Here is a 22,500-nt window from a genome sequence, read left to right as displayed (position 1 = left end):
TGAAGTCAGTAATGGACTCGAACTGTAAGCTCTGCTAATTTTCATCCGAGTTTTGAGATGTCTCTAAGACTTACGCTGTTTCTAATTTCACCTAGTTCTTTATGTCCCATATTTGAACCTTGGCCATTTATTACCTTATTGTCTTCTCAGTGTACATTAGAAAAAAGGAATTGAGAAACAGTATACTTGGGTCTTGTCATGCTTCATTGATTTGAAATATTTTTTTTCGTTAATGGTGTACTTAATATTTAGTTTTCCTTCTATCCATGGTAATGCTTTTTGAGTGAGAGTAATAAAACTTTAGGAACGCCTATATTCTTGTCCAGCTGACTTGACATCATTTTCTGTGTTGTATTTAAGCTCCTGTTGAAGTAGGCAGCGTAGATTACGAGCCAGAACCATCAGGCTAATTACGTATCTGAAAACAGGGGGGTTTATGTGCTCTTACATAAAGTACAAATTATTTGTCAAATTGACATTATTTAGTGTCTGTTAAATATTTCTATTATTCCTGATGTGCTTTTAGACTTCTATTTATATAACAGAGACAGGTTACAGTGTCAAACTGTTTTAGGTTACTCATCTTAAGAGCATTACAAAACTCATTATAAAAGCCAGATCCAAAGCTCGGTCAATGAATGAATTCCTCGTGTTAAGACTCTAACTGGGTATTAATTGAAGTTGTGGCATGGCTGAAAACTGCTGGTAGATTTAATCTGGAAAAGACCTGAGATAATATTAGTGAATAAAGCAGGGGGAAAAAAAAAAAAAGGTTAGTCAATGAATGAAGCATCGAGGAACAAACCTGGCAGACAAGTGCCATTATCGTTTTTTAAATGGGCATGTAAGCTTGATGTCTTGTTAGATTAAATTGTTATAGATGTCCATTCGTCTGTGGAAAAGATCCTTGTTTCTAGTTAGAGTATTGCCTTCCCTTCCTAAAGCACATCTTGCTAATATTGTTCATACTTGTGTCACCTGAGGATCAGAAAGCTAAACACGCATCATCTGCAACTATTTTGGGGAGGGGAATTGTTTGAAAGCTGAACCTAGCTTTCAATCCAGCTCCATTACAGCCATAATTGTGTTACGGAAACTCAATCATCCTGGAGTTCGGAGAGACAGCTTTGAAGTGGCTGGTATCAATTTTTTTAAAAAAAAGAATTGCCTATATTTTTAAAACTTTAGGCGTTTAAGCACCATTGGATTTTAATGACACTTCTAAGTCAGTGGGGAACCTGGAACTTAGGCTCGAAGGCCTCTTAGGTCTTCAGAGGTTATGCAGTGGGCCAGCTCCTGTTTGGATTCCTGATTCCACGTCACGTTTCTCTGAAAATAAAACATTAGAAAATGCATTTTATGAAGAAGCTGCTTTTTGATGTCAAACAATTCTTAAAAAAACAGACCAACTTCTTGCTTGAAAACTTATCTTCCTCTGTACCTTCTTCTTCAACCCAGTAAAAAACTGAAAAGCTTTGAAAACTTGTGTTGTATGGCAAGCACACCTTAGCCATTTAGAGAATGAGTTGGTGCCATGTTAAAGTATTTCCCTTCCATTGCAGGCCAACATATTTAGCTCATTTTGTATCTTCTTTCAGTAATTTGAGAATATAATGCCCATTTGTCCTCCTTTATTTCACAGAATGCCTCACTGAGGCCGTTCTGGGATGTGCATGTAAATATAGGGGACTGGTGGATACAATTTTAAGGATTCTTCCTTAGACCTGATGTGACTTATTTATTCATCCCTTTGATATTGTGAATGCCTTCATCACCTATTACTGCCAGGGAACAGGCAACAAAAACTTCTATTACCAAAAAGTTGTTGGAGACTAAAGAGATATATCGAGAATAATGCTGGAGGTCTGACAAAATATTGTTGGTTTGATTGCTTCCTCATATCGTAAAGTCATCATTTGCTTGATTTAGTTGGATGTAATTTGAATTTTCTGAAGATTTGAGAAATCAAATTTCTGACACCCTGGCAGAACCTCACATAGTTGTTACTGAAGACATCCTTCCCACCAGCTTTGGCTGGAGCCCCGAGTAAAGGGAAACACTGGAAATAAACGTTTCCCTTGTTTAAACCAACTTTCATAGCAGTTTTCCTTTATTACATCCAGCCCACAGTGGTCAATGAGGACATGTCAGTAAAAGAAGGGAGGAGACGTTGAGGTTCTCTTCCCCCTGATGAGGTATGTAACTTTGGGCAACTCTCTTCACCACTTTTCCTCCCTCCGTGTTTGAAATGGGGCTAATAAGGCTTATAATTTCTATGGTTAGTATGCAAATTGGCAGAGTAAAACCAGCTTAAAAAATGGCCAGTGGATTTGGAGAGCTATTTTTCCTATTAAATCTGGGAGAGAAGAAAGTATCCGAATGCAGTTGTCTAAGTGAGCCTTCGTAAACGGTGTGGTGTGAGTATAAATGTGACTCCTACTCCGTATCTCCGTAGAAAGTCTTTTTTGCCACAAGAAGAATAATGGCAGCACACTCAGCAGGCTGCAGGAGGATGAGATAGCATGCTTGCAGCATTTCTTTGCAGCATAATTGCAGCATCAATGAACCATGAATTCAGCCTAATTAACATAACTGGAACCACTGCAATCACGCTGCCATTCAATTTACTTTTTGAACATTCTGGTGAAGTATCGCGGTTATATTGTTTATTATGGAGGCGCTGCAGAGAACTGTCCACTTGCTTTTCCTCTGCTGTCTTGATGTATTTTTATTATTTCACGGGAGCCGGGGAACTTCAGAAATGGAAGATCGTTGGCTCACTGGTTCCATTACTGAATCTACAAATAATTCTGTATCACTTCCTGTAAAAAGCAATTAAACAGTTTAGTGTACTATAAAACTCAGAGTAAATGTACTAAAGTCTGAATTTCCAAGTTAAGACACAAGTTCTGAATTGTAATGGATAACTAATGGCAAATAATTTGGGAACTATTTTGAGTGAGGAAGGGCTGCATTCCCCAGATTTTAAAAATAGCATATTCTGTTACTCCTTGTAAACACTACACCTAGGAGACACATTTTTAGAGAAGACGGGATTTTTTTGGTGAGTTGCTCTGTAAAACAAAATATTTTTTTATTGTTGCTGTTGGTTGTGCTACAGTGAAAGGAAGAAGCCACAGAGCAGATCAGGTACCACAGTTCTTGGCAACAGGGCAAAATAACCAACTGCTTTGAACGGTGGAGTCAAGGGGCTGCTGCAAGCAGCATTCAGTGGAAATTACAGAGCTGCAACTAGGGGGATGCATGCGTCTGGCATAGCCAGGAGGCCAGAGGTGCTTAATGGTGCCACTTCAAAGTGATGCACACCCAGGAGTTACTTCTGCCATTTGTGACAGAGGGGAGCTAAAAGCTTAGGAATCACAGCCGTGTTGTTTTCTGCTCTTGAACAACTTCAGAAAAGAGACTGGGTCTTTTTCTTGTTGCTGATTTAATTTTATCATTGTGGCATTTCACCACATCTCCATGAAAATCTGTTCAAGGCCACTGAAGTAGCTGTGTTGTTTTTTTGTTTTTTATTTTTTTGCTGTGTTTGTTTTTTTCTAATGACTTTAGCATGTAGGAAAAAAGGTAACTTATATTTTTAAAAAGTGTTTCATAAGAAAACGGTAAATAGTTTAAATAGTTTTGCATTAGGATCTGAAAATGTTAAGGTTGGAAGTTGTCGTTACTGTAGGAATTTCCTGCTCAGGAAGTCTCCATGTGTGTATGTGTAGATGTGCACAGATAAAGTCTGAGCTTCTGAAATAAACAGTTCTACTTCTTCTGAAGGAAAGCTATGCTGAGGATAGTAATTTCCCGTAGATGAGACCAGTCCACCGAGAGTAAGGTACCAGAAGCTGCAGACAGCATTGTGTTGATGGGATGAGCAGGAGCACGGGAGCGGTGTGACCACGGCATTTAATGCTAGGAGGGCCGGCTGCTTGCATACTGCTTGCACTGCAGGTTTCAGCAGGGGATGTTTTTACACCAAAATGATTTGTAATGCAGTGGTCTTATCTGGAAGCAATGAATGATGTGTATGACAAGCGTGTCACCTCAGGGGGTAGGGTGATTGAGGTAATTGTTTGATGGAAGGCATTATTTGAAGCTTGTATTGTCTAGGAATCCCTTACCTGTGTATATTCTGGCAGGCTCCTATGTCACAGGTGGTTTGAGGGCAGGTGCTGCATTAAGAATGTGGAAATTTACAGGTGTTCTTCTCTGTTTTCAGTATCATCTGCTTTTTCCCTGTGTTGTACTTCAGCCCTGTTCATTTGTGTGCTGATTCAGAAAATTCTGTATTCATGTTGACTCTCAGACTCCAGATTTCCATTTGTTCATTGCTTTTTTTTTCCCTGATGATTTTAACTGAGGAAGTCGTTACACATTTCACTCTAAGCATCTGAGTATAAATTTAGCATTGGAGAACTGCAGACCTTTTTGAAATAGCCATCTCAGTCATCTGTTGCTTCCTTCTGTGTCCTGATGTGACCCTCAGTCAGCATCTGAGATCATGTGAAGCTCTTTTCTATATTTCTTCTGGAGTGATGGTAGAATTTATCACTGTCCAGATGCTCAGTGCCTTCTGAAAGGTGGGCATTTTCTTCAGCCTCCTCTTTCTGCTTCTAAAACAAAATCTATATTGTTTTTCCCCACAAACCTTGGTTGTTAATGCTCATTTCATTTGACCATCTGATGTGTGTGTAACAAAATTAAATACTGCTTTTCATCTGGTTGCATGATCAGGGAAAAATTGAACATGTCAAGGCAGTCTTTCTGGGAAATAAAGACAGCAAAAATAATTTCTACTGCTATCTGAAAATGTGGGCCCACGGACCCCCTGCTAGCTGGGGTGGACGGTTTAGTGGCAGTTGAAGCAGGTAAGACTGAGGTAGTCAATGACTTTTTGTCGTAGTTATCACCAGCAAGGTCTTCCAAGCTGTTGTGCTTAGTGAAAATGTTCAAGGAAGAAAACTACAGCAATCGATAAAGGTCAGGTAAGGGATTATTTGAGAGAACTTGACCCATGCAGAGCCATGGCACCTAAAGAGATGCTTCTAAAAGTCCTGAGAGAACTGGCTGATAACCAGTTCAACCTTGAGAGCAACGTGTTGGTCGGCCTCCCTTTGGTCCCTGGAACATCACGGTGTGAGCCCTGTTGTTACATGTTCCTTGGGGCACCTGAAGGGGAGCAAATTTGCAAGGGTAATCACGTCTGACCAACCTGAATGAGGGTTGTGAAAATTTGTGAATGAGGGTTGTGAAAATTTGTGAATGAGGGGAGAGCAGTGGGTGTCGCTTAGTTTGACTTTAGCCTGGCTTTTGACAGTGTCTCCTCCCAGTGAGGCTGGAAGAGACCTCTGGAAGTCATCTTGTCCAACATCTCTGCTCAGGCAGGGTCTCCATGAGCCGGTTATCCAGGGCCGTGCCCAGACAGCTCTTGAATATCTCCAGGGATGGAGACTCCGCAGTATTTCAGCCCAACCAGTGCTCAGTTACCTGCATCGTAAAAAAGTATTTCCTGATCATAGAATTATTTAGATTGGAAAAGACCTTCAAGAGCTTCAAGTCCAACCACCAGCCTGACTTACTGAGTCCCATCACCAAACCACGTACCTCAGTGCCACATCCTCACATCTCTTAAATAACCTCCAGGGATGGGGACTCCACCACTTCCCTGGGCGGCCTGTATGTAATTATATATCTATTAATGTATTTTTATATTTTATTTATTTATTTATTTATAGATTTATATTTATATCAGCATTGTATTCAAAGTAATTCATAGAAATGTGGGTCCAGTGATTCCAGAAGTTGCTTTTTTAAGAAGGTAGTTGAAAGTATGACCTTAGTTAGTGCAAGTGGTACGAGCTGACCTCAGCACCACCGAGACTTCATGTGTGTGTATGTTGAAGCTGGGAGGTGACACGAGATGTGCAGGCATCACAGAAGAGGTGGGGGAAGAAGTCAGAGTGTGGTAGGTGGAGAAGGACGTCCGGCTGGTGAGCTGTTTCTCTCCTTGAGTGAACTGCTGGGTTGCTGATCTAGTCTATACCTGTCGAGTTTTGCATTAATCTGTGATTAATATGCTGTGCCTAAATCAGGGTAGAGTAATAGAAAGCGATCTATGTGATTATTGAAACAAAGTGAAGAAATCTGGCAGTTCCATCTTCAGCAGGGACTCTTCTTCGCTGTAACCGCCTAGCGAGGCAGTGGCTGCAGGAAGGTTTGGAAAGCTTGCTGTCGTAATTCTGGGGTTTGGGTGTCACTTAGTCATTCTTTTCTCAGAAGGCATAATGTGTGTGTTAGTTGAGGCTCTCCAGTCCTACATGTATTAAAGGTGGGGTCAAGCAGAGGGCTGGCTGTGGTTAAGGAAGAGTTGAAGGAAGTGCAGAGAATAGCTGAAGTGGTTGGTTCCTGGAAGACCGAGCCTGTGAATCATCCATTTGGAAATGAAGGAGGAGAAAGCAGTGCCAATTAAATATCACAAAAGGTTATGATAAGCATCTGAACTATGGGGAGAGATCAGAGTCTTTCAGAATCTGATTCCTGATTTGAACCCTACAGCTGCAATATGTAAACTCAGGAAGATGACTGAACATTGATACTTTAAAAGTTCAATAGTCACGCTTGTTATTGTATGCAGTTACTGAGAATTGACAGAAGAAAATGTTTTTGAGAGGAGTTTCCAAGCAGAGATCATATTTCTGGTTTAGTGTGCAGCAAAACCAGTGCATTTGAATGGCTGTCAGATCTGGTAGAAAAAGAGAATAACTGCTCTGTGGTAACATATTGCAAAGGAAATAATCAGTCTCCTTCAGAACCAGCATTTTTTTTTTCTTTTATTGGTCATAGGTGCAAATTCTGAAGCAACTCAGACCAAATGTCAGAAGTAATTTGAGTGTTTGGTATTTTAAATCTAACTGCGCTATTTCCACAAAGGCTGTTGCATGTACTCCTGGCTGCTTTTTAAACACTTATATATACTTTTCTGCCATTTATACAAATTCATGAAATAAGGTCCTTGTAGACACTGAAAATTGTAAGTTGGTCATTCTCACTGAAGGAAATTGATCAAAAATTGTTAAGGAAATATGTTTCTAGACAAAGGCAGACCTTTCTGTATGTGCTGATTGAAGTTGTTTTCAGACTTTCAGTGCAAAATAATTACCAATTTTACCTTTGATGTCTAACATTGCTGGATTTATCTTTTTAATCAGCCATTGCTGGGCACTGAACAAGTTAAGTGAAGGAATATTTTAAGGAGAGGCATATAGGGGGAAAAAAAAAAAAAAAAAAAAAAAAAAAAAAACAACAACACAAAAGTTTGCATGAAGAATGGTGCTGATGAGCTGAAAAAAAAGGAGTTGAATTGTGGGGACTGTCACTTGCTGCAGAGCCCAGCCATGGTGGTTCCTACTGCCTTGTGTGATCCTGTGCAGTGATGCCAACCACACAGTCCTGGTAAAGTGGGTCATGTTAATGGTCTGTGTGGTGCTGGTGCACAGGGACCTGATCCATTGCAGGTAAGTGATATCAGAGTGACATCAGCCAGGGAACCATTTATGTCGCTCCCTGTCTGGCAGTGGGGGGAGCAGAGCACTTGTTGATGCTTGCTCACCACGTAGGAGTTTCTTCTCCTATTTTCTTCACAAAGAACAATAAACAGACAGCAGAAAAGTGCTTCCAGAAAGCACTTAAAAGTACAGATGATCCATCAAAAATTACCTGAATGCTCTTGTAAGAGCTGGAAATTTCCCTAATGCAGTTTTTGCATGTAATACTTCTGAATATCTGGCAGCCAAGTATTTTCCTGTTCATATTCAGGAATTTTTGCATTGCCAAATATTGCTGATATTGGCAAATTTGGTATTTGGGTTGCCCATCATGCTATAAACCCTTCTGCAACATGCTGAGCGTGCTCAAACCCTTTTTAGCCAGTGTGTTAAGAAAGCACTCAGCACTTTACACGACTGATGCAATATGCCTTCTATATGCATAGGAGAAGCACAGTAAAATATGAATATCTAATATATCCAGGATGCAGTGGCTTCCTTAAGCAAGGAAACGTGTGATTTGGAGAGGAAGGGGAAGATACCTGGGTAATAGAGACACCAGGATGTACAAAGGTGAAATGTTGATAGAAGTTAAAATAAAATAAAATAAAGTTTCTGGGAACCACGGGTAGTACAGCAGCATAACACAAATAAAATGTTAGTGGTGTTTATGTTTATTAATATGGGTGCTGGTGTAGCACCTCTTAGATTAATCATACAGTCCTTTTGTGTATGACCGTGTACCTTACCTCCAAATCAGAGCCAGTTGTATAGCTGATTATCCTCCAACTGGGGATGGTGTTTTTTTCCATGAAATTGGTTCTATAAAAAATGTGCTTATTTTAAGAATTCTGACTTCAGACAAATAATCCAAAATTGAAGTTTGATTGAAGCTCAACAAGCAAACACATTTTCTTACTTGTTCAAAATTGTAGGGAGAACATGACCCTTCTGTCTGAAAGACCTTCTAAAAATATTCCAGTGGTTATTGATGATAACTTCAGTGAGTTGGAAGTATACTTGGTATCAGATTCTTTTTAAAAAAGAAGTTCTCTCTGTATTTTATACGTGGGGCTTAAAGATCATGATTGCGACATATTTGATGTCGAACACAAGGGGACAGAAATGTTGTCTGTCCAAACTTCTTAGTTATAGCTGTATCTTTCTGGTCTGCAGGCATGTTTTGTTGTGAACACACAAACTGGAATATATTTAAATTAATTTATTCAACAGTATCATTTTAAGCCTCTTTTCTTGGTGAAACGTTTTTTTCTTAATACATTAGCATGGATGCCTACAAAAAAACAAAGTTAAAATCTGCATCTTGAGTCTGCTTTGGCATGTGTCAAAGTGGGTTGGGTTTTTAATTAGTGGAGGACTGCAGAACATGAAAGCCCAGCTCTTTGCTGGGGCTGAGATTAGATCTCAATGCAAGGAAAAAGCAACAAAGGTCTCCAAAATATCTGAAATCTGCAAATACTTCCTGTATTTAACCTACACTTTCGTTGCGTGACTGTAAAGAACAGCAAATCTTTGTTCTTTCCCTCTCGGTTCCCATTCAGTCAGTTCAGAGACACAGGAGAAAAGTTTTGGGGAGCAAACTTGTTATCAGTCTTCCTACAGTTTCCATCTGGTTCTATCAACTGTGAGTACACCAAAACCATGAGCTTATAGCTACTTTTAAACACCAAGAAATATATTTTTAATGTCTTTATGTTACATATATATATATATATAACATAAATGAACTCTGCTGTTGGGTTCAAGAAGGAGTTACATCTACTTTGGATGGAGAAACAACAAACATTTATCTTGGTAAAAGCCTGAAAAGTGCGAGAAAGTCATTCAGGTTCTCCCATTTGTGAAAAAGTCAAAGGATATATTTTGTGTCTGTAGAAGAACAAACACCTCAGAAATGCTTCTTGCATCCTTTGGGGTTGGTAGGAAGGTGCTGGTTTAGCATCATTGAGGTGGTCTGGTGGGTTTGTGCACAGATTGGAGTGCTGGCCGTGGGTTCAGTGATCCATAGATCTAGAGAAGAGAAGACTGCAGCATACATCACTTAGAGGTGGGAATAGGGCAAGAAAAATGGTTCATAGCTTCTTTCAGCTCAGCTCTTGCTAATTTTAATCTGAAATAAATTAATGGAGTAATCCTGTTTATGGCTCATAAGCTTCAGAGGTATTATTAAATAACTTTATTGTATAAAGTTCACTAAGAGCACCTGTGTTTAAAACCGTAGTATAATTGTTCAGAGCCACAGACTAGGGCTTCAGTGTCTCAGAACAGAACAGAAAACATAAATATGTGGAACATTCCAGTCATCACACTTACTCTTAATTTCTTCTCAACACGGTTACTCTTTTGGAAAACCATTGTAAAAGCGATCCACTCTTTGCAGTCAAAAGCCATTCATATGGCGACAAACCGCTGTTCTTCCACTTATATCTGTATTCATCCATTTAAACTCTAAAGATTTCCAGCTTACTTCTTGGATTTATAGCCAGCTGGCTGCTATGTGTAATATGAACATATTCTGACTGTGCATGAAACATTTTGTCTCGTTTAACCCGTAATTGTAATGTTCAGTCTAGGCCACCACTCACCTGCATGTGTTTAGCGTTCGCTGTGCGAGTTCCCAGAATCACGGCTTGCTATCTCCTCGTGTATGCACAATCTACTGTTATTAGGGAAAAGAGTCAAAAAAAAAAAAAAAAGAGAGAGAGAGCTCCTGGCACTGAGTTGGATAAAATGAATATGTTCAAGATGGTGGGCCATAACCGAGCCAGCTCGTGTGGGATCGGTGCCCACTTTTTGGCATTTACAATAAACTTTGGAACGACTTTGTAACATGAATGTTTTAATAGCGACTAGGAAGGGGGAGGAGAGGCAGGGAAGAAGGACATATGCCCTCCTTTTTTTTTTTTACGAATGCTAGATTGCTGATTTTTCCAAAGGTAGTCCAAAAAGCTGTACCTGCTTATTAGCCAAGAGAATTCACTGGAAGTGATATTCCTAAACTTTAACCATAAGTTACTGAATCATCAATGAGAAACTTACATTCAAAGAAAGCATGAATGTTAAAATTTGGTAGTGTACTCCGGCTTCGTAAGAAATACAAAATATAATTATTTGTCCTTTATGCAGCGTCATTGGGCTCTAATAGAGGAAACAACTATTAACGAATAGCACTACTCCTGGATAATGTCATCACAAGCAATACAAAATATTAAAGCACATTTATTCTTGCCAGCTATCAGGAGGAACTTTTACATTTTTTAAAGGGCCATTAGGTTTGTTTACATACTCAGTTGAAGCTGGTATGCTCTGCTTCCAGTGGAACTGCCATTGGCAGGGGCTGCACCAGACTTCAGCATTTGACGTTGACGGGATTGAATTTCCTGGCCATCGTACGCCCTCGCTAATGCGGTGTCGGTACTTTGGGGCAGCCTGCCTCCCTGTGACAGAGGGTAGGACCCAAAACCTTGTAGTCCCCAGGCCTGGGGAGCCTGGGGATTGCTATCATAAAAAAAAAAAAAAAAAAAAAAAAAAAAAAAAAAAAAAGGAAAATAATTGAAAATACATATATCAGAAACAATTTTCCACAATGAAAAAGGTGGTCAGGGAATCAAAACAGTGCCTTCAGGTATATTACCCAACAGAACAACAAAAATGTGCTGTGCTTTAAATTGCGCTAGCAATCTGGAAAGGATTTTCTGACTGGAGCTATGTTAAGTGTTAATAGTGAAACCTGGGTACTTTTTCCTTTGATCTCTCCTCTAGCTCATATAGAATAATAGGATCAAAATAAAATGCCATTTATATGAACACCTTGTTCTTTTGATGTTAGCAGAAAAAATTCTGTCTGCAACTACAACTTAGCGAGCGGAGCATCTGCTTTTTTAGCTGGGCCTTCTAATTTAGCATGACTTTTACTAAATGGAGTGTCAGACATGTTTTGTGTAGTTCATGAGTTTAGCTGTAATTTTTGTCCTGAGAATCTTTAATTGCATTTGCAGAAGATCCAAGAACCTGTACGGAGTAGCTTACCGTGAGCCATGCATGTGTATGCTAGATATGGGATGTAAACATTTGTATGCTGCTGCAGTTCAAAATCTAATATTTCTGGTTCTTTGACCACTTAGGCAAAAATGTTAAATTAGTCTGCACTGAGACACAGTATGGTTAAGTGACCCTAAGAATAAATAATAGTTGGGATAAGTGAGTTTATGACAGGTGCTAGGCTTCAGAACCCCGTTTTCCAGCAGGAAGGCTGTACCCTGGGTGTCTGGGGTGGGGATCACTGGCCATTTCTGCAAAGGACTGTAGAAGTGTTACAACAGGTAGGTAGAGATCCCCTTTGCTATTATGTAGAGATCTACAGGGCATATAATCCACAGATGAACATGAATACCTTTCAGCTATTTATTCCCCAGGGTTGTTAGTAGCATTTCTTTAGGAGTCATTATTGCAAGCACTTGTTTCAAGTGAAGCTGCTTCTTCATGTTCTTTTAAATCTCTTATTAAGATTTTTCTCTGCCATAGGCTTTAAGTGCAAAGAAACAGCTGAGTTGTGTTTATTGTGGTGATTGATGGTGTCTCATGGTGATCCCGGCTTCAGTTGTTGTAACCTCCAAGCGTAGATGAGATGGGCACGAAGCTCTGTGCCAAATGAAAGCAAATAAACCGAAGTCCTGCAGTTCACCAATGTCATAATTGCTGCTGTCCAGGAAGAGGGATTAGCGAGTCTGAAGAAACACTAGCTAGGAGAGATCCAGCGGCCAAGCAATATCTTGGGTGTCGAATGTCTCTCTCAAGCCTTATATCCCACTGTAATTTATATTTAGCTATTAAGCTTATTAGATAGAAACAGTCAGCTCGTTGCACGCTGTATGCAAGGAACACCGCTGGGTAAGTGCTGGGTAAGTGTTCAGGCTCTTGCTGAAATTGCTGCAGTTGAGGATGTCGCACGTGAGCCTTCCTGCAGGAAGCTTGCTGCAGCTTTGGCTGGGTCTCCAAAGGCTGCCACCAGGTAGGAATATTCCTGAGAGCTGTAACCCTGGCTCAGCTGATGTGTGGTAGCTTGTTCAGTGCTAGAAAATTCATCTGTGTTCTTAAAATACAGTACAGTACAATTTATTGTGTGTAATAAGGATGCTTACTCTACTCTAACCAAGCTAGTCGGAGTACTAAAAGCAGTGCGGACGTTTTCGTGCAGTGCCCCACTGGGAATAATACATCCTGCAGAGATCAGGTATCTGTGCTAATGCAGCTGCTCTGCCTCCAGTCCCGCTGCTAATTAGTACAGAACCACTGGGACAAAGTTTGCTGCTGTAATTGTCTGAGAGGCCGCCTCTGTCCAACTCGTAATTTCAGTGGAACATGACTCTCCGTTCATCTCAGCAGTTCTGGTTTCAGATGTCCGCACGGTGTAAATAGTCCTGGCGTGCTGTGCTTCCAGACCTACCTCCTGCATCAGCTGCAGGAGGGCACGGGACTCTTTGGACAAGGACGCAAAGTGGAAGAGTTACAGAGATTATTAGTTTTTTTTCTGCTCACAGTAAAAAAGTGATTGCCCTACTTCTGTGGTTCCCATGAAACAAATCTGCTCTGTCATGAAGTCAGTGGGGTACAAGTTAATACAAGGTAGTAAAGGAATAATAATAAAGTAAAACAGCAAAGTCCATGGTATTTTATGACAAAAACAGTATGAGCCTATTGCAGTCTAAGGGCCTGCTCCAAATAGTATTTTCTGATGCCTGACTACATCCGATTTACATATATACAAAGTGTATGATTAAAGCTATAAAAGTATACTTAGTATTTTACTTTTTTTTTTTTTCTTGAAAGTAATTTGCTATTGTTCAAAATTTCAGCTTTCACTGGTTTTGTTTCCAAAGCCCCAAAAGGAAGAGAAAGTAACAAAAGTCCATAAAGGCAAAAGGGATATGTTCTCATTTCAGTTCACAGAATTTCCTGCCTTTAAACAATACAAATATATGCCCTTAGGTTTATAATGTGCTGGAAGGATACCGAATCCTTGAAACAGATCAAATTAAAAGCAAGTCCACTATAGCAACAGAGAGTTTTACCAGCTCGTCCAATAGATCTCAGCAAGAATTCACCGGGCTTTAACCATGTTGCCAAGCCTTACAAAATCCTAAACTGCTGACTCCCATAAATGAATAAATGTTAAAAAACGGCGAGCAAATTCTAAGCTGCATCGGGCGCAAATAAAATCTAATGCTTAATCATCAGGCCCTATTTAAAATAATTACTAAATAAAACTTTGAAACGTATCCACAAGCAGAACAGATGTGTACGTTTGCTATGTAAAGCCTTCCGAAGTACGTTGCTCCCCTTAATTACAGTGACATGTCCCACGGACTGGATGTGGAGCTGCCAGGCACTCGGGGTGGAAGGGCGTGTGGAGCATGGGTGGCGTTGGTTATCAGCAGGCAAAGCATGGAGTAGAGGAACCAGCATCCGAGGTGATGGCTTGGACATTGGAGGAGCAGAGAACTGAAGAAAATTCTCTTTGGCTTAATTAAATGCTCTTTTGATTTTGCAATTTGCCTTTACACTCTCGTTTGCTGGCCTTTCTGTCACTATAGACCTATTGCAGTAGAAACCTCAAACTGGCATTGTGAGAGAACTCCTCTCCATGATCCTTTCACCTGTCTCCATGCGAACAATTTTCAGAGATGTGGAAGCCAAGCACTGGGTTGAACAGTTGGGGTTGAGCTGTTTACATCTCCATCGTTTTGTTTGTTGTTGCTTTTGGTTGGTTTGTTTGTTCATATTTAATGCAGTAACCTCTAGGATGGCCACATCCTGCTGCAGGGCAGTGTTAGCTCAAGCTGTTGTTCACAAGCTGTTGCCTCCTTACAGGATAGGCACTGTCGTTCCCGTTGTCCTCACTCAGGTAATGTCACTGTGCCCATCACTGCCAGCTCACACCCTATAAATGTAACAGTGCCATTTGTGCTGATAGAATTTTCTCCTTTTTCTACCCAAAGCTGCATGTTCCCCTTGTTTTGCAGCCTTCAATGCCACAGGTAGCTCAGTGATGGGCCATATGCATTTTCCAGGAATTTGGCAGAACGGACTCCTTGCGGAGGCCCTGATGATAGCAGGGCTTTCTGCTCCCTGGGTTGGCAAGGGCAGAACCTCACCTGTCTTAACTCGACATCAGCAGCATCCTGACTTACACCAGAGAAAGAGTCCAAGGCTTGTATTTCTTCCTTTAATGACACTGCTACTGGTAGTAACAACATCTGTAGAGCTTTCTGACAAAAACTTTATTTTCACAAGACGGAGAACCTTTGTAAAGCAGCAAGCTGCTGCCGTTCTTGGTCTAGAGATGGAGAGAGGCTTTTGGTATTTGAACAATGAGACACTATAGGGATAATATAAAAAATAGGGATTAAAACACAGGGCTTCCTGCAAACTACACTGCCTAGCTGAGACACAAATGCATATGCATTTAAGCTTTAGTTCTAGTGCAAAAAAAGTGCAAATATACCTAGTACGGTAACACATTTTCAAATGGAGGCTTTGTTTTACCGCATGGACCGCAGGCAAGTGACTGGACCTTATGATTTTAATGCCCCGTGGCTGAGATAGCTGTACAATAGCCCTGTGTTTTTCTTATGATGTGAGTGAATGTATTCATAACAAAATGTTTTAGGTTTTTGCGTGCATAAAATTATTTTTAATTAATTTTGTTAGCTTCTAAGATAAAGTTTACTTCAGTTAAGCCTTCCAGTGAAAGTAGGTTTCATTGCCTATTTATTTCTTAGGGTATCCGAGAAAATGTTAAATAATTAAGGTGAAATATGTGTTTTCCTGAGAAACGCACAGAAGTTTGCATTTGCACAGTTGAGTGAACTATCAAAACCAGATGTGAGCAAGTGGAACATTTTACATAAATTTATTAAAATCATTATTTACCTGTAAGTTATAAGAAGGGCTTAGTTGCACTAGTTTGTTGCCAATATGTACTGCCAATAATCTGCCAAAAAGCAGCTTGCTGGCAAAATCACTGAAATGGTTAGCTTATGCTTGCACAGAACATTACAACCCTGAGTCAAATGAAAACCTACTATAAACGAACTCTTTGATGCTGGATTCACTGGAATATGTTATTGATATATGGTATACAGTTTATATGGATTATGTATACTGTGCAAGAAATATGGATATCTATTAAGCGTAACTTGATATGTAATCAGTTAGGACAGTTATTGTTTTCAGTATTTGCTATGAATAAGATCACAAAGTGACTGCTCGGTTTTAAGATACAGACTATCCTTGTGCAGCCCAAAGCGCCGGAATACCATTTGTTCAATTAATACGGAATGGCTATTGAAAATGCAAAATATCTGACATCTATACAGAGTAATTTTAAAGGCAACTTTTCTTTTAGGAACAATTTATACATTACATAAACTCATATTTTTCATCCAAGTATCATTTCGAGAATAGCAAGCTTAAATATTGGAGGCCATAGGGAAACATAATATTACGATAATGTTCTTTGGTGCGGTTTGGAAGGTTTTAGGAAACATTTGGAAGTATTTTTCTCATAAAGTCACTTAACTATTGAAGTGTTATGATAGCACTCCCTTCTGCATTGCGTATGTTGCAAAACAGCCTGGTTAAAGGGGACATCCATTCTATATGTCCTGATTAGAAGGATTGCCACAAAACAGGAAATTATATGCTACGGGATCCTGGTATTATTTTAAATTTAAAAAAAAAAAAAAAAGAAAAAGAAAGGACTAGATGATTTAAGGTGTGATATCAGTTTTCAGACACCCATTTTGAGTTCTGTTTAGCAGGAAGACATAGTGTATTGTTTGGAGCTATATGTGAAATTTGCATTTTTCTAAATAAGCGCTCAGGAGCTGAGCTGTTTTCTTTTTCCTATTTAAGCAAGCAGTAATAAACATGACCAATCCTTTAGGATCCTAAAGAACCTTAAAAACCTTGCAATTCTCAGAAGCTTAACTTTTTTTTCCATAGTGTAATTCCTTCTTTTGAACTTTTACAGAAGCAGAACTTAAGTCCAGAAGTGCTAAATTTCTGTCACTTCGAAAGTTTTGTTACTGAGGTGGCTCAGGGCTCCAAAAGTATATCTGTCACGTTGCAGTGGTGATGTAACAGATCTACACGGTCATAATGCTTGCTTATAAAGGAAATTACTTAAAAACAAACAAACAAACAAAACAATCAAGTAACATTTTTGTATCTTGTGCAAAAAATGCATATTATTTTTAATCTGTGTTATAAAATGTGTATCGTAGTCCATTGCCATCTTCCTAAGGAGTTTTTAAATTATCACCACTTCATTTTTCAAGAATGGTGTGCTTAGCAATCACAGGTCTGCACAGGTTCTCATGTTTAGTTTTAAAGGATTTCGGGGAACTGAAGATGGGAATTCAGAAGTTTAGGGCCAAATTTGTCTGTCTTGAACTCAAAGAGAGTTTTGCCTGTGACTTCAGTGGGTCCAGAGTCCCTCTTCCAACATCAAAGTGCAGAGTGATCAACATCTGATTTGGTTTTGCTGACCTAAAGCAATTAAGACATGGTTGAATGTTGAATTTAGATACTAAGCAAAAGGGGAAATTCCCAGCAGTGTCAAACACGAGTACTAGGTAGTGAGCTATTTTGCTCAGAAACCATTTGGAAGCATAGGCTTCAAAGAAGATCTGCTGCTGCTGGCAGCTTTAGCTCTCTCCCATGTTGTTAATGTCTGAACGTGAAATCTTCATCTTTGACCTTGATGACAGTCAAAACCTTGACTGGGTGCAGCCCTGAGCAACCTGCTGGAACTGGACGGGCTGTGAGGAGGAGGCTGGAAGTGGTTCCCTGGGTCTGTTCGGTATTTCTTGTGTCGTGGAGAAGGCAGTTGAGAGAAGATAACGACGGGGAAATGATCACATCGCAGATATTTCCATACTTCTGTACCTTGAACCTCACAAACAGGGAGGTGCTGCTGGCACTCCACATAAACCCTACTTATTCCACCCAGGAAAATACATGTTCAGCTGCAGGAAGACAAGCTCAGCCACAGACCTTGTATTTTCTTTTGCCTTGCCCTTCCCAGTGCTTAATCTTGGCTCTGTTCCGTTTTCTTTCTGTTCTCTCTCTTTACTCCTAATCCTTGTCCATGCTTATAAGCCCCTAATATTTATATGGCATTATCTGTGTTAGAGATTACTGCTGACAAGTAATCTCCTTCCTCTTCTGAATGAAGAATTACAAGCATTGCTGAAGATCAGAAAGTGAAATTAGATCCCAGAAAGTATGTGGCAACTTCAGCAAACCTTAATATAAAATTCCCTAAAAATTGGGAATCTCCTTTCAAGCTTTTAGCTTTAAACTGTAACACAGCTCTGGGAGACCTGACCCCACACTCAACAACTCTTCCTTACTGCAGAGCAAAATGTGACAGTACCTAGAGAAGAGAGAGAGGAAAAAAAAAAAAAAAAAAAAAAAAGTCCCTAAAGACTGATGTCCCAGTTTTGTCATTTCATAAAAGCATTGAATATCTTGACTCGGAAGGGACCGAGAAGGATCTTCAAGGCCAATTCCTAAAAATTTTTGCAGTCTTCTCCGAAGTAGGTAGATCTCAATGAATGAGTTTTACTGAGTGATTTACTGGCGATTGACAAAATGTGAGTGTCCATCGCAAGAATTACAAGCCAAATGGATTCCAGGTAGCAGCCTCCTATAAGCTCTGCATGAACCTCTCTGGTGTTTGAGGCCACATAAATTCAACTAAAAATATTACGGTTACCAGAGAGACATTTGTTATCATGTTTAAAGAAAGACAAAGGAAATTCTCAGACAGTGAGTTTGTTAAATTGTAAGTTATGCTGTGACTGTGCAGCAGTGACAAAGAAAGCACGGCAGCTCTGAAATGGATTTGCAGCTCCAAGGCCTGGGGAAGGTTTGTAACATATCTGATTGGGGCTATTTGGGATTGCAGGCAACCCTCTTTCATTTGGCTTTTGGAGAGCAGTTTTTCTTATGTTCTGGAAGACCACAAGAATTGCAGAAGTGCTTGTCTCCACTTGTCTACTTCTATTATTTTAAAACCATTTAATCACCATTTAATTAAAAGAAAAACCTCCACAGCACTTCCAGAACTATCTTTAACTTCGCTTACGTATGTGAATGAAGTTACAGAATTGCCAATTTTGGAGAATTAAAATCCTTTTTTTAGCTTATATCCATTCTTACAAACAGTTCCTGCTTATTGAGAGTAAATATTGAAACCAGCATTCAACACCCTAAACTTGTCCATTCAACCTAAACCAGCACTCCAGTTAGGCTTCTAATGTGGTTTCTGTTCATCTCTCGGTGACTTCATTGCCTTTCCATTCTTGTTGTTGTTGTTTTTAATAAAATGGAGCTCAGTGCCATAAAAATAAACCAATTCTTATAAGTAATTTTTCATTAGGGCAGATAAAGTGCTGCGAATAAACACACGCAATGTGACATGTCAACGTGCTAAAAAAGAGCTAAGGAGAATGCATGTCTGCTCTGAGTAAAAGGACAGGTTTCCTCAGAGTAAGGTTTCATGGGATAAACGAAAAGAAAATTAGTGCCTATGGATTGGAGAGTTGAAAAAAATCTGCTGTTCAAAATGGCAAATATTTAGATTGAAGCTCTGACTTTTAGCATATGGAATTTTTATTATCTATGAACTTCAGCAAGTTCATATGTGAGCCATCTTTTAAGCTAAACTTCTATATCCAGTATGCAAAAAGTGAAAGTTTTCAAGGCTTGCTCTTTTTACAGTCTTCGTGAAGTTTTAAAATTGTCTGTTGAATGTATCAGAAATTCTGAGGAATCTGAATAAATAAAAGTCACAATACTAAAATTAGAAATTTAAGTCTTCCACTGTTTGTTCTGAACTGTTGGGGTTTCAATGTATGAATAATTCATAAAAGTAAAACATTTTCCACATTGCTTAAATGTAAAGGAAAGTACCTTGCAGAGTCTGTTCAAAGTGTTAATATTTGTATGCTTTGGTGCATTTTTTTTGGAAAGTTCCATATGTAAGAGATTTCACAACCTAAGGTTAACAATGAAAGTAAAATTCATCTCCCATATTGAAAACAGAACCGTATGGCATTTTTCTTCCATGATTAGGATGTGTTGTAACTAGGGTTGAGCAAAATGGTGCATCTTTCCTGATAGCTAAATGCTACCTCTCTGCTGCTGTACCTCGCTAACTTTCTTCTGAAGCCTACATCTGCTCCACACCCAGCAGCCTCCCACACCAGCTCTGCCTCTCTGCATTTTCTGAAATTTGGACAGAGATTTCAGAAACTGCGATCATCTCTGTGGGAGCAGATACTGGCTTCAAAAAAAACCCACTGGAGCACCTTTTTTTTTCCCCAAATTATAGAAGACTTTGAGATTCCCAGCTGGGTGGTGATGCAGAAATCATGCACGCTCTTGATGAGATCCGGGCAGGTACTGGATGGAGAGATTATTCTGGCTGGAAGGTAACAGAAAAGAAGAATTAATGTAAATTTGGAAGAGGAAAAGGAGAATAGCTGGAGCAAAAATGCTCTGGAGAAAATGTAAACACAAAAAATGTGTTAACTATACATTGTCTTTCTCTAGCATGCTTTTGGGAAAGGCACATGAACAGGTTTAGGAGACTTCATGTTGTTACTATTTTATTTTCAGGTCATTTATTTAAGTGTCATAAAGAACATTAGCTAGTGGTTAGGGACTACGGTATCCATTATATTATTCCAATCATGTGGACAAGTTTATACTACATATGATTTACAGTGGTCTTTCTGCAGTTAAAATTGTTATATTCAGGTACAACATTTTATACATTGTTGTATTTAGTAAAATCCAAGTGGCTGAACGCAGAGACGTCTTCCAATCAAAGTCCAAAAAATTAATGCTTGTACACGAACACTGTGGCTTGCAGCAAGAGCAGTTTATGGCTCTCTGCCTACATCCTTTATCATGTCTCCACTGTTGTTAGTAAAATATACAGAACTACTTTATGCCAAAACAATGGAAGTTAATGCAGATAACTTGTTCCAAAGTTAACCATCAAATAAATCTTATTTTTTTTTAAACTGTTAAGTGAAATGGTGTTCTAAAACTTTTAAAAATTGTCAAGATGATAAATACTGTGTGTGTAATACAAGTAAATACAACAGAATTGATTGCACACACATGTCTTAAATAAAGGATATTAAATAGTGTATTCCAGAGAGAAATCGGTGAAGTTTTATCTAATATTATTAGAAACTCTGCCATGACAGATCAGATTTATGAGGACTGAAAACTAAGGAAAAAACCTGTTCAGATACAGGAATGGTGCACGGAGGGGATGATTGGCTGGGAGGTTAAACACAGGCAGAGATACAGCATACCTAGGCAATCTGACCTTTAATGCTTTGAGTAATTCCTCTTACAGCAATGATTTTTCAAAATCTGTTAGTTAAATTTGGTTTGGTAAACCGGTACTCTGCACTTAGCTTGGTGGTTTAGGGCAAATTCCTAAACCTATTTCTGCTTCATCTGCCATCACCTAACTTGTATCAGCCCTACAAAACTTAGTTCAGAGCACGAGCCTGGTCTGTGCTTGGTGGTGGTTAGAGGGATCCATGCCATGAGCTTCGGTTCCCAAGTGGAGGTGACATCTCCATTGCTGACTTTGCTTTTAAGAGCATCCACATACTGAGTAGCCAGATACAGGGGAATACAGGCAGCCACACTGAATTCATCTCTTTGTGCTCGTTACCTCTTCCAAAAGGGTTATAGGTTTCGTGCAGGTTTCAATTTATGAAAGACATTTAATAAAATTCTACCTTAAATGTTATTAGGAACAATAGCCTGTTTTGAGTGCAAAAGACCTTTTTTTTTTTTTTTTTTTTTTTCAAAAGTAATGAAAGTTTTGGAGTCTGAGGGTGGCTAATTTTAATTCAACTCAGGCTCATTTGGGATCTTGTCTTTATTGTAACATACGTGGTGAATTTGGGTGAAATGACTGAATATGACTGAGCTTTCTGATTGCATCTACAGAGCAGCTCCACTGAGTAATGGTGAGCAGTGAGAGAAAGGTGGATCTCATAGGTGATTTGGTCAGTGACTTGAAAATGCAGCTTAGTGTAGATAAACACAGAAATAATATGCCAAAGGACAGCAACCTGAATCAAGGAGTGCACATTGCATGGAATAGTTACGCAGCTTTCTGATTTAGGAAAGGGGATTTAAGGGTCTCAAATAAAAGTCCTCGAAGTAATTAGTCAAGTACAACTGTGGTAAAGTTCGTATAGTGTATGTGTGTGTTTGTATTTTGGTAGTAATTTCAAAGGAAAAGGGTCTGCTTGTGTGTAAAGGTGCTCCAGTGCAGGGTAGGGTGGGTGATTCCAGCATTTAAGGATATTTGTTTTGACAGAGCAGTGGAAGCAGCTTGTTCACAGCCCAGAAACGAGCTCTTCCTGGGATGGAGCAAAACTCTGAAGAACTGTGGAGGAGGTTGATAAAGTAGAGCAAGTGTTCGCTTTAGTAAACAGTTCAATAAACAGGCTATAGTGTGTAAACATTTGGAAATTACAAGGAAATGCGAAATTTAAATGTCTCTACTTATCTGGAAGAACCATAATCACACTGAAAGGCATGTAAGTAAATAATATTTGGGTAAATTAGCTTGAGGTGCAGACATTTAGAGTGTGGATCCCGTGGTGGCAGTGCATGTAGTCCTCTTTATGTTTGCTCAGAAGAGTCATGTTCGAGTAGAGGAGCTTCAGTTGAGTGTTTCCTGAGCCAGGACTGTCATTCATCCATTCCTACTTTAAATCAAATAATGAAACTGGATCTGCATAAAACGTTACAGTTTATATATTACAAAAATTAGTACAGTGGCCTGAATATAGCAGTGTGCAGATGAGTC

At 39.3% G+C, this 22,500-nt stretch overlaps 1 protein-coding gene across 11 annotated transcripts in view; it reads left to right on the top strand.

Annotated features, from left to right (window-relative positions):
• The window catches only part of GTDC1 (glycosyltransferase like domain containing 1), a 192,966-nt gene that overhangs the window by 118,066 nt on the left and 52,400 nt on the right, over window positions 1–22,500 (top strand). The window lies entirely within an intron of this gene.

Source organism: Netta rufina, assembly GCF_964035555.1.
Source record: "Netta rufina genome assembly, chromosome: 6".
NCBI classification, from domain to species: domain Eukaryota; kingdom Metazoa; phylum Chordata; class Aves; order Anseriformes; family Anatidae; genus Netta; species Netta rufina.
This window is presented reverse-complemented; position numbering and strand designations above follow the sequence as displayed.